Raw genomic sequence first — 12,653 nt, 5'->3', positions numbered from 1 at the left:
TGACTATTATACACCAATATGTAAAATTATATAAATATTAAATATTTAAATATAAAACAAAGAATATGTATATAATTAATGTTAAAAAATGTTTTCACTAAAATGTCACATCTATCTATTTAAAGTTTTTAATTTTAAAATACTGCTGATGGAAACATGGTTATTCATTCCTGGCCAATTGTTAGAATTCAGTCTCAACTGCCATTCCAATTCGTGTTTTTCCAGAAGTGGTTGCCATGCACCTTCTCTAACATCCAGTTTGATTACATCTAAAACTACAAACTTAAACTTGCATTCTGGAAAAAACATAACATGCTTAGCAAGAGCATTAAGGTCATTTTGGTCCCTTATAGCCCTAATGTGTTCACCAATTCGCTCCTTAAATTTACGTTCAGTTTTTCCCACGTAAAACATGGGACAAACCTGGCAGAGCGCACAATATACTACTCTTTCCATATTACAGCATGCTTTATGATTTAGTGTGACCTTATAGTTGTTTATAATTAAATGATTAGTTTCAAACACGAATTTACAATATTTACATCTACCACATCTGAAAGTTCTACCTATGGAGTTATTGTTACTGCCTTCGAACAACCTCTTTATGTTTTTACCCTTTTTGTACACTATCATGGGTTTATCTTCCATAATACCATGTAATGTCAAATCATTTTTAATTATTTGCCAGTTTTTATTCAAAATTTGCCTAATGATAGTGCTATGTAAACTGTAATTAGTAATGAATGAATTTCTAAAATCCTTTTTATTTTCTGTAGCATTGTTAATACTCAGTGTGTGAACACTGTTGTCATTACTTCCTATTTCGAATATATTTACAGAAGTTCCTAAGTGATTGATATCACTATTTATATTACCTGCTGTGGATTCAGGTGTTGAATCAACATGTTTCAGTAAGGGTTTATAAATTAAATTGGCCCTTTTATTAGTGACCTCTCTCTGAACTTCTTCTACCAAATAATCCGGATATCCTCTGTTTTTAAACATGTTACCCAAAAAATGACATTCTAACTTAGTCTTCCCATACACTTACCATCCTTGCAGCCCTCACGAATTGGCCTTTAATTACAGCCTTTTTCTGAGGGAAAGGATGGCAACTATTGAAATGCAACAGTGTATTGCTGTAAGTTTCTTTTCGATAAATTTTCATTTTATATGAATTACATACGCTATCTTTTTCTAACCATACATCTAAATAAGCTATATTTCTCAAATCATAATTTACTGAAAATTTTAAAAAGGACGTTGTGTGGTTTAAATATTCTAAAAACTCATTTAAAACTTCACTGTTTCCAGTCCAAACAATGAAAATATCATCCAAAATGCGGAGGTAAAGTTTACAAAATTTGAAATAATCTGAAGTGAAAACATGGTCATATTCCTATACATACATAACTGTGTTTGCATAAAGACCACCACAGGGCGACCCCATTGCCACACCTTTTTGAATATAAATATTCTTGTTAAAATAAATAAAATTGTTGAGTACTATTTCCAACAATTGTTCATACAACTCGACTGAATGATTACTAAGACCCATTCTTGTGTAATAAGTGTTGAACATTCTAATACCTTCGCTGTGAGGAATAGATGAATAAAGATCTTTAACATCTATAGTTACCAACAAATCTTCTTCATCATATGTTAAAGAGTTTAAATTCTCTAAAAAATGCCAAGAATCTTTCAAAAGGTGTGTTTCCGCCTTTATATACTCCTTCAATTTATTATCTAAAAATTTAGCTATCGGGTATGTGATGGACCCCTGTGCATCAACTATTAACCTAAAAGGTGGACTGGTGATATTTTTATGAATTTTTGGAACCCCGAAAATACTCGGGGTTCTCGGATAATCAATATTTAAATAGTTAAATTCATCGGTTGTTAACATTCCTTCGATAAATAAGTCATATATAATACCCCTTATTTTCCTATATGCTACATTCTTTTCATTCATTGAGCTTGGTAAATATGTACCACTTTCTAAAATATTCAACATTTTTTGTATATAATCACTATTGTTAAAAATCGTAATACCTCCGCCTTTGTCAGGTTTGATAAATCTCACTGTATCAATGTTAGATATATAAATCAATGTTTCATAGTCATGTTTTGACAAATTATATTTTATATATTGATTAAATCCATTGTGGGCCGTATTGTTTAAAGATCTAAAATCCAATTCACATGCTTTTTCAAACCTTTCAATTGTCGCGTGTAACGGGGGGTTGAACGTACTCGACACGTAACAAGGTTTAATTACACTGTCATTGTTCCTAAACATTTGTGAAAAATTCATATTTCTGGTGTAAGCTTTTAAATCAATAATAGTTTGCACTATATTCATTTTCCTACTCGGAACAAAATTTTGCCCATATGCCATTAAATCACCTATATTTGAATCAAAAGACAAATCAGAATAATTATAAACAGTGAAATCCCCTTTGTTATTAAGATATAATTTTGGTCCATTCAAACTACAGTCATTTTCTATCGACGGCCCCTCCATGGGCCCCTCTGTGGTTTCCCCCTCAGGTTCTGTCCATAACTGTTCGTTCTCTGTTGTTGAAATTGGTTCCCGGGAATGTTGCCTTGCTGTCTCTGTTGAAGTCTCTCCGACCTCCGTAATGGTGGGAAGGAACTTTCCCCTAAAAAATCTTGTTCTTCTTCACAAAATTCATCAATAATTGAGGTAGTACCAGCATTCTCTGGTCTACTCACATTGTTCTGATTAATATTAGTGTTAACTTTACCATTAGCCAATTGTTTTTCCCATATCTGCGATGTGGGTGGCTGGGGATATGCAAAACCTTCACTATAGGCTATAATGTCCCGGTCTAATTTTTTAATCTTCCTTTCTTTTATGACCTTCACCTTCTCGTCAATAGATTTAAATATTCGGTGATAGTCATAGTCATATTTACTGAAATTAATATCCTCTTTTAATTTTTTGTCCACGTCATTAGCTTCTTTAAAAAGTTTGTTCAAAGTCATATTGTTGTCTTTAATCACAAGATTCATGTAGTCAAAGCCAAACTTGTCAAATAATTTCAACAGTTCTGAATGTAGGACAGAATTAGCTTGCATACCTGTAGGAAACCTCCACACCCTGAGGCCCTTAGGTACTATTTTTTTGTTTAAACATTCCATAAAGTATAAATTGTCCATTTGTAGTTTTTTTATTTTTAACAAAATATAGTCAAGGTCGGCCAGTTTATCGGATAAAGATAAAACAGTACCTGTCATATGGGTTCCCGCCAATTGGAACCCACTGGTGTTTAACATCCACTTTCCCAGTGCTTCTCCATTAATATTGTCTGTATTTGAAAGTGGCGTTCTGTTTTCTCCTCGTTGAATAACATTTTCAATAGTCTCCTCACGAAATACATCCTCGGGTTCATCTTCCGTTATATCCACAAATGGATTGGGATGTAAAGTTAAATTAGAGCATTGTGTTAAAGAACGCTGCTCTAAACGATCCATCCTGTCATTTAATGCGTGCAGTAAACGTGAAATTGATGCTAAAGATATTTCCTCATTAGACGCTGTTGCTGGCAACGCCTCCTCAGTACTTCCAGTTGTGTCCATGTTGTAAAGCAAAACCAAACAGAATACTCGTACAACGATACTAACACAAAAATCCCAACCACGGAAAACTGGTAGCTGCTTAAACAAGCGAAACTGAGCAGGAACGAAAAACTCTTTATTAACGTAAGACAATGGAACACCATAAAATCACCTTCAGATAAGTGCTTTCGTTTGGCTATGCCAAACTTTTTCAAATACAAATGCAATGTTCAAGTCACGTGAAATATATACTTTGCATTACTGTGACATCATATATACAAATAAAATAACATAATTTACTCTAACAGAATTTATATTGAATGTACCTCATAATACAATAATGTTAAAACAGTGAAACAATGATATTGTTGATCTTGAAATAGAAATGGATGGATCGTGTTCGAAAGTAACTAAAACAGTCAAAGATAAGCCCTGATGCGTGTAATGAGACTATCCTTCCTATACAAAATGAACCCTACAAATATCCTGATCTAAAACACTGGCCCCTTTTAAACTACTCCATAGGTAGAACTTTCAGATGTGGTAGATGTAAATATTGTAAATTCATGCTTGAAACTAATCATTTAATTATTAACAACTATAAGGTCACACTAAATCATAAAGCATGCTGTAATACGGAAAGAGTAGTATATTGTGCGCTCTGCCAGGTTTGTCCCATGTTTTACGTGGGAAAAACTGAACGTAAATTTAAGGAGCGAATTGGTGAACACATTAGGGCTATAAGGGACCAAAATGACCTTGATGCTCTTGCTAAGCATGTTATGTTTTTTCCAGAACACAAGTTTAAGTTTGTAGTTTTAGATGTAATCAAACTGGATGTTAGAGAAGGTGCATGGCAACCACTTCTGGAAAAACACGAATTGGAATGGCAGTTGAGACTGAATTCTAACAATTGGCCAGGAATGAATAACCATGTTTCCATCAGCAGTATTTTAAAATTAAAAACTTTAAATAGATAGATGTGACATTTTAGTGAAAAAAATTTTTTAACATTAATTATATACATATTCTTTGTTTTATATTTAAATATTTAATATTTATATAATTTTACATATTGGTGTATAATAGTCAGTTTAAATATATGTTATTGAAATTTATTTAATGTGTTATACATAGTATATTCCAATATATTATGATTATAAATTTATATAATTTGAAATTTTAGATGACATCTATTTTTCTGATAATTTAATCATATATTTTTATTTATTAATATTTATTAATATTTATTTATTATTCATATTATATGAGAAATAATATATTATGTATTTTTACACATTCACCTGTGATTAACAGTTCATTAACAATGATTATACGAGATAGTTTAGAATACAGTATTATAGATCAATTACATATTGATGTTAATATTATTGATTTTCTCTTAGTTTAAAAGGGGCCAGTGTTTTAGATCAGGATATTTGTAGGGTTCATTTTGTATAGGAAGGATAGTCTCATTACACGCATCAGGGCTTATCTTTGACTGTTTTAGTTACTTTAGAACACGATCCATCCATTTCTATTTCAAGATCAACAATATCATTGTTTCACTGTTTTAACATTATTGTATTATGAGGTACATTCAATATAAATTCTGTTAGAGTAAATTGTTATTTTGTTTGTATATATGACGTCACAGTAATGCAAAGTATATATTTCACGTGACTTGAACATTGCATTTGTATTTGAAAAAGTTTGGCATAGCCAAACGAAAGCGCTTATCTGAAGGTGATTTTATGGTGTTCCATTGTCTTACGTTAATAAAGAGTTTTTCGTTCCTGCTCAGTTTCACTTTAATAAGCACAATAGTGCCCAATATTCCTCAGATTTTACAATATTTAACTGAGATGCTTCACAAGGGCCTGTCCTTTTCTTCCATAAAAATCCATACCTCAGCCATTTCAGCTCATTACAACACAGAACCTCCCATCTTCTCTCATCCTCTGCTAAAGCAGTATCTCAGGGGGGCCAAAAACTTAAGACCACCCAGGAGAGCTCCAACCCTTGCCTGGGACCTCAATTTTGTATTGAAAAAACTCACTGTCCCTCCTTTCGAGCCAGCTGCTACTGCAGACTTAAAAATTCTCTCCTGGAAAACAGCTTTCCTTTTAGCAGTCACTTCAGCTAGAAGGATTTCCGTATTACAGGATCTTATGGCAGTGGAGCCTTTCATTATTTTGCATGCAGACAAGGTGTCTGTCAGTACCAATCCATCCTTCATGCCTAAGGTAGTATCCAGTGTGTCTCTTAATCAGACCATTCATTTGCCAACTTTCTTTCCCAATCCACCGAACAAGGGGGAACGGATTCTGCATTCATTGGATGTACACAGACAACTTAGATTTTACTTAAACAGGACAAAATCTCAAAGATGATCTGAAAAACTACTGGTGGCATTTGCTGCAGGGGCAGAGGGAAAGACTATTTCAAAGCAGACTATTTCCAAATGGATAAGCCATTGTATTTGTTTCTGCTATATGCACCATGGTAAAACTATCCCCCAGGGGATCAGATCTCATTCCACCAGGGCTGCATCTACCTCTACAGCCTTTCTCAAAGGTGTTCCTACCAGAGACATTCTAGAAGCTGCTACCTGGAGCTCAGTTCATACGTTCACCAAACATTACCATTTATCTTCCTTCTCTAAATCCAGAGCTGGCTTTGCCTCTGCTGTCCTGCAGGGCCTTATAGCTGGTCCTAATGCTGTATGAATCCATCCTTCCAACCATAGCTTTGGGAATCTCCCCAAATGTAATGACTGCAACAGTGAAACACGAAGAACATAGTACAGTTGTGTACACTTACCATAAATGTAGATGTTCGAGTGTATTTGCTGTTGCAGTCCTGGTTACCCTCCCTCCAAACCCCCGTTTTTTTATTTTACTATACTACTTCTTTCCTTTACTATGCTTAAAAGCCTTTTTGGTGTATTTGCTTTTGTTTGGAGGTATATTTTTGTGTTTTTAATTACTTAAATATTTGGCTCCCCATTTGGGGGGCACTTGACATCTGGAGCAAGAAAAACTGATGTAATGGCGTCGGCTGCATGTTTTATACCCCTGACGACCTGACGTCATGGCAGAAGGGACAGCAACTGACACATGACCCAAGACGTTGTTAATCTGGCCGACTGAGGGCAACCTGCCAGCAGATTACCCAAATGTAATGACTGCAACAGTGAATACACTTGAACATCTACATTTATGGTAAGTGTACACAACTGTACTTTCTCCACACTCTTGTCTGAGGTGTAACTCATTAAAAGATTAACAGGAACCATCAGTCTCTGTAGTCGTTCTGCTTGATTGTTCACCAGGCAAGGATTCTAGTCTAGTTCACTGGAGATACCCTCAGCCATGTCCAACCAAGAAGCTACAACAATGAAATTCTTTAAAACAAAGTTTCTTGTGGTCTGTAAAGTGCACCAACATGCACCAAAGATAAAAACTGAGAAAAAGCTAGGTGCACACTACGGTGAAATAAGTGAAAGTCTACAAAACAATAAAACCGGCACAAAAGGTAAGCGCTTTCGCTACCTGCCAGGTAGCTTCTTCAACCTAAATCATAACAGTCTAACCATCTGTATTTAAATGCAATGAAGCCAGTCAGAAAAAAGAACTGATTAAGACATCAGTCATCATTTAGAAACAGTGAACCTAGAATAAAATCCTATCGGTAATGATGCTTATAAACATTGTAAAAACCATTTTATATATTAAATCTTAACCTCAATAATTCTACACCTCACAAAATTCAAAATGTATCCAAAGATCATTCAAAAATATTAAACAATTATACAAAAAATGCAGCATAAAACAACATACTCAATGCTTCAAAGGGTGTAGCTTCAGGTGGGGTTTCAAGGAGACTCATTCATTAATGCCTGGAAACTTATCAGCTTCCAGGTGTATAATCCATTGCTGTTCCCTCTCTTCAGTGAAAGTGTTAATGTCACCTCCTCCTTATAGTCTTACCTATCACTTCCAAGACTAGAAATTTAAAACTGTGTTCATTACCTTTCCCTATTAAATGAAGTGCCAATGCACTCTTAATTCTCCTATTCCTTATATCACCCACATGTTCTAAGACGTGTTCTCTGAAACTTCTGTTGGTCTTACCTATGTAATAAATATAACTTTCAATGCCGTATGAAAAATAAATCATTTGTACCACACTCGGCGTATAGTGATGTCTCTACAGCAAAACCTTTATGTGGGTGCTCAAAATAGTTACCAGAGTGGATATATCTACAGCCTTTGCAATGTCTACAAGAGAAGGTACTCTTTGTGACTGGGGTGTACAACCCTTGCTAGCACTCTTACAACACAGTTGTCTCTTCAAGGACCTACTATTTCTAAAACCCTATTGTGGTCTAGCTCCTTCTCACCTGTCTAACTTTCTCATTTGTATTCAATATCCCCCACTTCCTGTTCACAGTTTCACAGATCTTACTAATATTACTACTATAAGTGAATGTCAGCCTAGCGACTTCACTACTGTTTTGTCTTGCTATCTCACTGTGAGAATCTGGTCTGTCTGAGAAATAGGGGAGTCCCCTAGCACCCCGTTCACTCAAAGCTTCAGCTGTCTGGGCATCAACTTCTTTTCCCATTATACCCTCTGTGCATAAACTCATTCCTTAACTCACCCAATGCTGTCGTCATGTCATCGTCATTAATGTGTAACGTCATCCTTCGCAAAGCTTGTCCCTTAACATTCCTATACACGTCGGGGGTGCATACTCCGTTTGTGTAATAAAACATTCTTCTTACATTGCTTCTTATTTATCAATGTCCTAACCTCACCCACTAAACTCTTAGTTATTTTGACATCTAAAAAGTCAATATCTTCATGAGAATAATTATAGCCAAATCTTAAGAACATTGTAGTGGTGTGTAAAGCTACAAAACATTCTGTCCCTTCTATTGGTCCTTGCCATAAAACAAAAATATCGTCCACGAACCTTTTATAAGTCAAAATATATCTATGAAAGTCATTATTCCTAATGACTTTCTCTTGTTCCCACTGCGCTAAAACTAGGTTCGTGTAGCTATTAGCACAAGCTGTGCTTCCTGAACTGTTCCATTACCAGGCACAGGTATGGTGTATGAGTAGTCTGGGTTAAGTAACCTCTTGCCAGACGTACTTTCTCCCCAGATATTTTATATAGTAGTTAGGTTCACAAAAAAAAGAATCCAAAGCTTCATCATAAAGCTGATAATCAGATTACAGCTGTTTATTAGGCTGATGTGGTTTCCTTGGCTATGAGTTTCCTGCAGACATTTAATTTTCATGGTTGTGTTCCATAGATGGCTCTAGTGTTAGTTTGGCTAGAGACCTTTCTGTGAGAATGATGACAGATGAATCTGATGAGGACAATGGTGATTTCCTAGCTGATGCTGAATCCATTCACTTTGTTTCTTCAGAATCAGAACCTGAGCTAAAGTGAAAATAAGTGCTCACTTTTCCTCAGATGATTGCTAGATTTAGTGATATTTTTTTTTTGCTTGGGACCAGTTGGTAACTACCCCAGAGCTAGGCAGAGTGTGTATGACCCTATAGAGGATGGGATACCCAGTTCTGTGGCTATCCCTTCTCTTTTACTGGCCTTTCATTGATGTTTCTAGAGCTGCGTACAAGACACCACTATTTATTCCAGCAGTCCCTAAAAAAGCTCAGAGAGAATGTATAGTCTCCTCTGATATGACATGTCTCTCTCTCCTCATTTGACTGCTGGCTGCCTGCTTCATCTAATCCTGTGCCCCTTGATAGAGGGAAAATGGTTAGATCTTCAGAGCAAAAGGATGTTGCTTTCTAGTAATCAAGCCTTTAGAACAGTAAACTATCAAGGATAAATGTGGAAACTTATTTTGCAGTGTATGTACAGTTTGGATAATTTTGCTGCATCCTTCCCTGCAAAACCAAAAGTCATATATGAATGAAATATCTAATTTGACTCAAGTTTTGAAACATGCTTTGAGAGAGGTGCTTGAATGTGCAGATACATTCCCAAGAAGTGCTGCTACTTCTGTTGTATTATGACTGTATGCTAGATTACGTAATCGGAACTTCATGGATGATTTAAAAGAGGAAATTTTGAATGCATCCCCAAGTTATGAATTGGTGTTTGGGCCCTCTGTTACATAGATTCTCAAACAGTGGAATGACAGAGGCAAATTAGTGTATGGGGTATCTGGGATGTTTCATGTACCCATATTCTTCTCAAACAAGGTGCCTTCCTTCAAGGGGTAGAATAAACAGAAATCTCATCCAAACAAAAGTCAGGGATCCAAAAGGAAATGGCAGGAGAAGAATTATTTGAAACCAAATGAGGGGTACCATTCCGAAAAAGAATAACCTCACCCTCTTGCAAAGGAATGACTGTGGCAAGTCACAGAACACCTAACAACCCCCCACCACCACCCTCCTTCCTTGTCTTCCTCTTTCCCCATGCTGTCTCTCAACCCTGCAACCTGGACACAAATAGTCTAAGACAAATGGGTTTTAAAAATAATTCAGATAGGATACACTTGGTAGTGGACAGAAAATCCCCTACCCCACCCCGCGGAGAATTCCCCATACCCACCAGACGAGACAAAGCTGTATATAAAAACAAACACCTTCCAACATTTGACTGTGCTGAGGTGCAGCACCAGTCTTTCTCAAGTGCACCTCAGAATCTCGCATCACTGAAGTTAGTTCTCAACAAGGCAGCTTGGCTCTCAGTGGTTTCCTACAAAGTCGTGCTCGGCATTGTTGGTAGGGGTTACAGATGGCAGTGGAAAGAATATCCACTTCCTTTCAGAGGTGTTCCCCCATATCTGCCGGACCAGAGCTTATTTCCTCCTACTCTGTGGAAGATGCTGAAGTCAGTGGTCATAAAACCAATCCCTCCTTCAGAAAGATGAGAGATTTCTACACCAGAATTTTCCTGGCCCCCCAAAAAAGAGCAGTTAAGACCGGTGTTGGTCCTTTTCATTCTGAATACATTTGTTAGGGTCCCCAAGTTCAAGATGCTCACCCTGCAGACAGTGCTTCTCCTATTGTAGGACCACTGCTTCAGGGTGACCCTGGACTTGAAGGATGGATATCGTATTCCCGTTGCTTATTTTTTGTTTTATTTATTTAGCATTTGTTTACCAAGAAAGTCAGACTTTGAGCAAAGCCAATTTTCAGTGGAGACCCAGGGAGAAACTCTCCAGACCCATGTCTTTGTTAACATGGGAGGAAACCGGAGTACCCAAAGAAAACCCACACGAACATAGGGAGGACATGCAGACTCCACACAGAAGGCACTCCAGCCAAGAATCAAACCGGAGAAAACAGTACTGTTGCACCACTGTTGCGTCAGGAGATTTCTGAGATTTGTTTTCTGGTTCTCTTGTCAGTTTTCTGGGTTGCCCTTTGGGGTTTCCACTGCACCTTGAGTGTTTACCAAATGCCTTGTCTTGATAGTGCCCCAGTGTCAGACTCTGGCATCCACATTTTTCCTTACTTGCTGATCTGTGCAGAGTCTGTTTCCATTTGTTTGAATTCACTAGAGAAGGTCTTGGCTTTACTTCTCCAGCTACAATTTTGAACCTCCCAAAGTCATGCCTGGCACACTCACAAGAGTAGTCTTTCTGGGGTGGTTAATAAGAGAATGGCTTTTCTTCCAGAAAACAAGATCCTGTCTTGCTAGATGGTGTTTCTGGAATTCTCCCATATGAATGTCCTCTCAAGAGAATTCCTAACAATTTTCAGACTGATTGCATCCATGATTCTCTTGATACCACTGGCCTATCTTCATATGAGTAAAATTCACTGTAATGTCCAAAATCATTGGACCCAGCACCTTCATGCCCTGTAATCCCAGTTGCAGGTGCTACCTTTTATCAGACGAGAGTTACAGGGGTGGAACAATACTGACTTTCCCCCATCCATTGACAGTGCAGTCTTAACAGACAGATTTGTCCAACTTCACTTGGGAAGATCTGTCAGTGGAGATATAAGTGCAAGCCACTTGGGGGCCCAAAGACACAGAAAGCATGTCAGTATCAAGGAGATGCTGGCAGTGATTCACAACTTGAAAGATCTTCAACATCTATGAACTCTGGGTGCTGCTGTTCTGGTGGTTGTGGACAACACCGCAGTGATGTGGTGCCTCAGCAAACAAGAGGATACAAAGTCATACCCTCTGTGCAGGTTGGTGGTGATGGCCCGAGAGCTAGCTTTATAGCATTCTGACTCTTCAGACATTGTACATTCTGTCAGAGTAGAACATTGTGGCAGACAGACTAAGCAGATCCTGGGAAGACTTATGAGTGGCATCTCAAGGCAGTGGTGTTCCAGTATCTAGTCCAAATGTGGAGAACACCTCAAATAGCTCTGTTTACCTCCTTTCAAAACAGACAGTTGGATAAATTCTGTTCCAGACATCTATGCAGCCATGGTTAAAGAACAGATGCATTCTCATTCCTTTGGACAGGAATGTTCCTGTTTACGTTTCCACCCTTTCCAGTGATTCACTAGGTACTTCCGAATGTTCAAAAAGAAATACCAAAGATCATTTTGGTGACCCCTATTGGTTGAGATGGACCTGGTTCTCCCTTTTAATGGTATTGGCCAAGGGCAATTACCACAGATTTCCTTACACTCTGGATCTGCTCACACCTCTTCAGGGGCTGACTGGTATACCCCACTTTGGAGAAACTTCAACTGACAGCCTGGATGATTATCTTGACTCCGTTTAGGCACTTATTTGATGAGGATATGCAGCAGGTGTTAATTCCCGAAAACCTGCTACTAGAAAATCTTTTTTATAAATGTGTGATGTTTTCTAAAGTGTGCCTAAATGGAAACAGAGGGTCTATTGAGGTAAATATCCCTCAGGCCATAAAATATTTGTGGACATTACTTCAGGATGGCTTATCATATGCATCCATTAAGGTACATTAAGTTGCCATCCCTACTTGTGTGCCTCTGGATCCCCATCTCTTTTGGTAACAGTTCAAGAAAGGAGTTTTGCATGATAGACCCCCCCCCCCCCCAACAAAATCATCCTCTTCCTCCAT

General features: G+C 37.4%; 1 protein-coding gene across 1 annotated transcript in view; it reads left to right on the top strand.

Annotated features, from left to right (window-relative positions):
* The window catches only part of LOC122814988 (cat eye syndrome critical region protein 2 homolog), a 2,862,500-nt gene that overhangs the window by 2,594,644 nt on the left and 255,203 nt on the right, over window positions 1–12,653 (top strand). The gene's annotated exons all lie outside the window — the stretch shown is intronic.

Source organism: Protopterus annectens, chromosome 11.part0, assembly GCF_019279795.1.
Source record: "Protopterus annectens isolate FY-2018-M chromosome 11.part0, PAN1.0, whole genome shotgun sequence".
In the NCBI taxonomy this organism is placed as follows: domain Eukaryota; kingdom Metazoa; phylum Chordata; order Ceratodontiformes; family Protopteridae; genus Protopterus; species Protopterus annectens.
The sequence above is the reverse complement of the archived record's forward strand: the minus strand, read 5'-3'. Positions and strand labels throughout refer to the sequence as shown.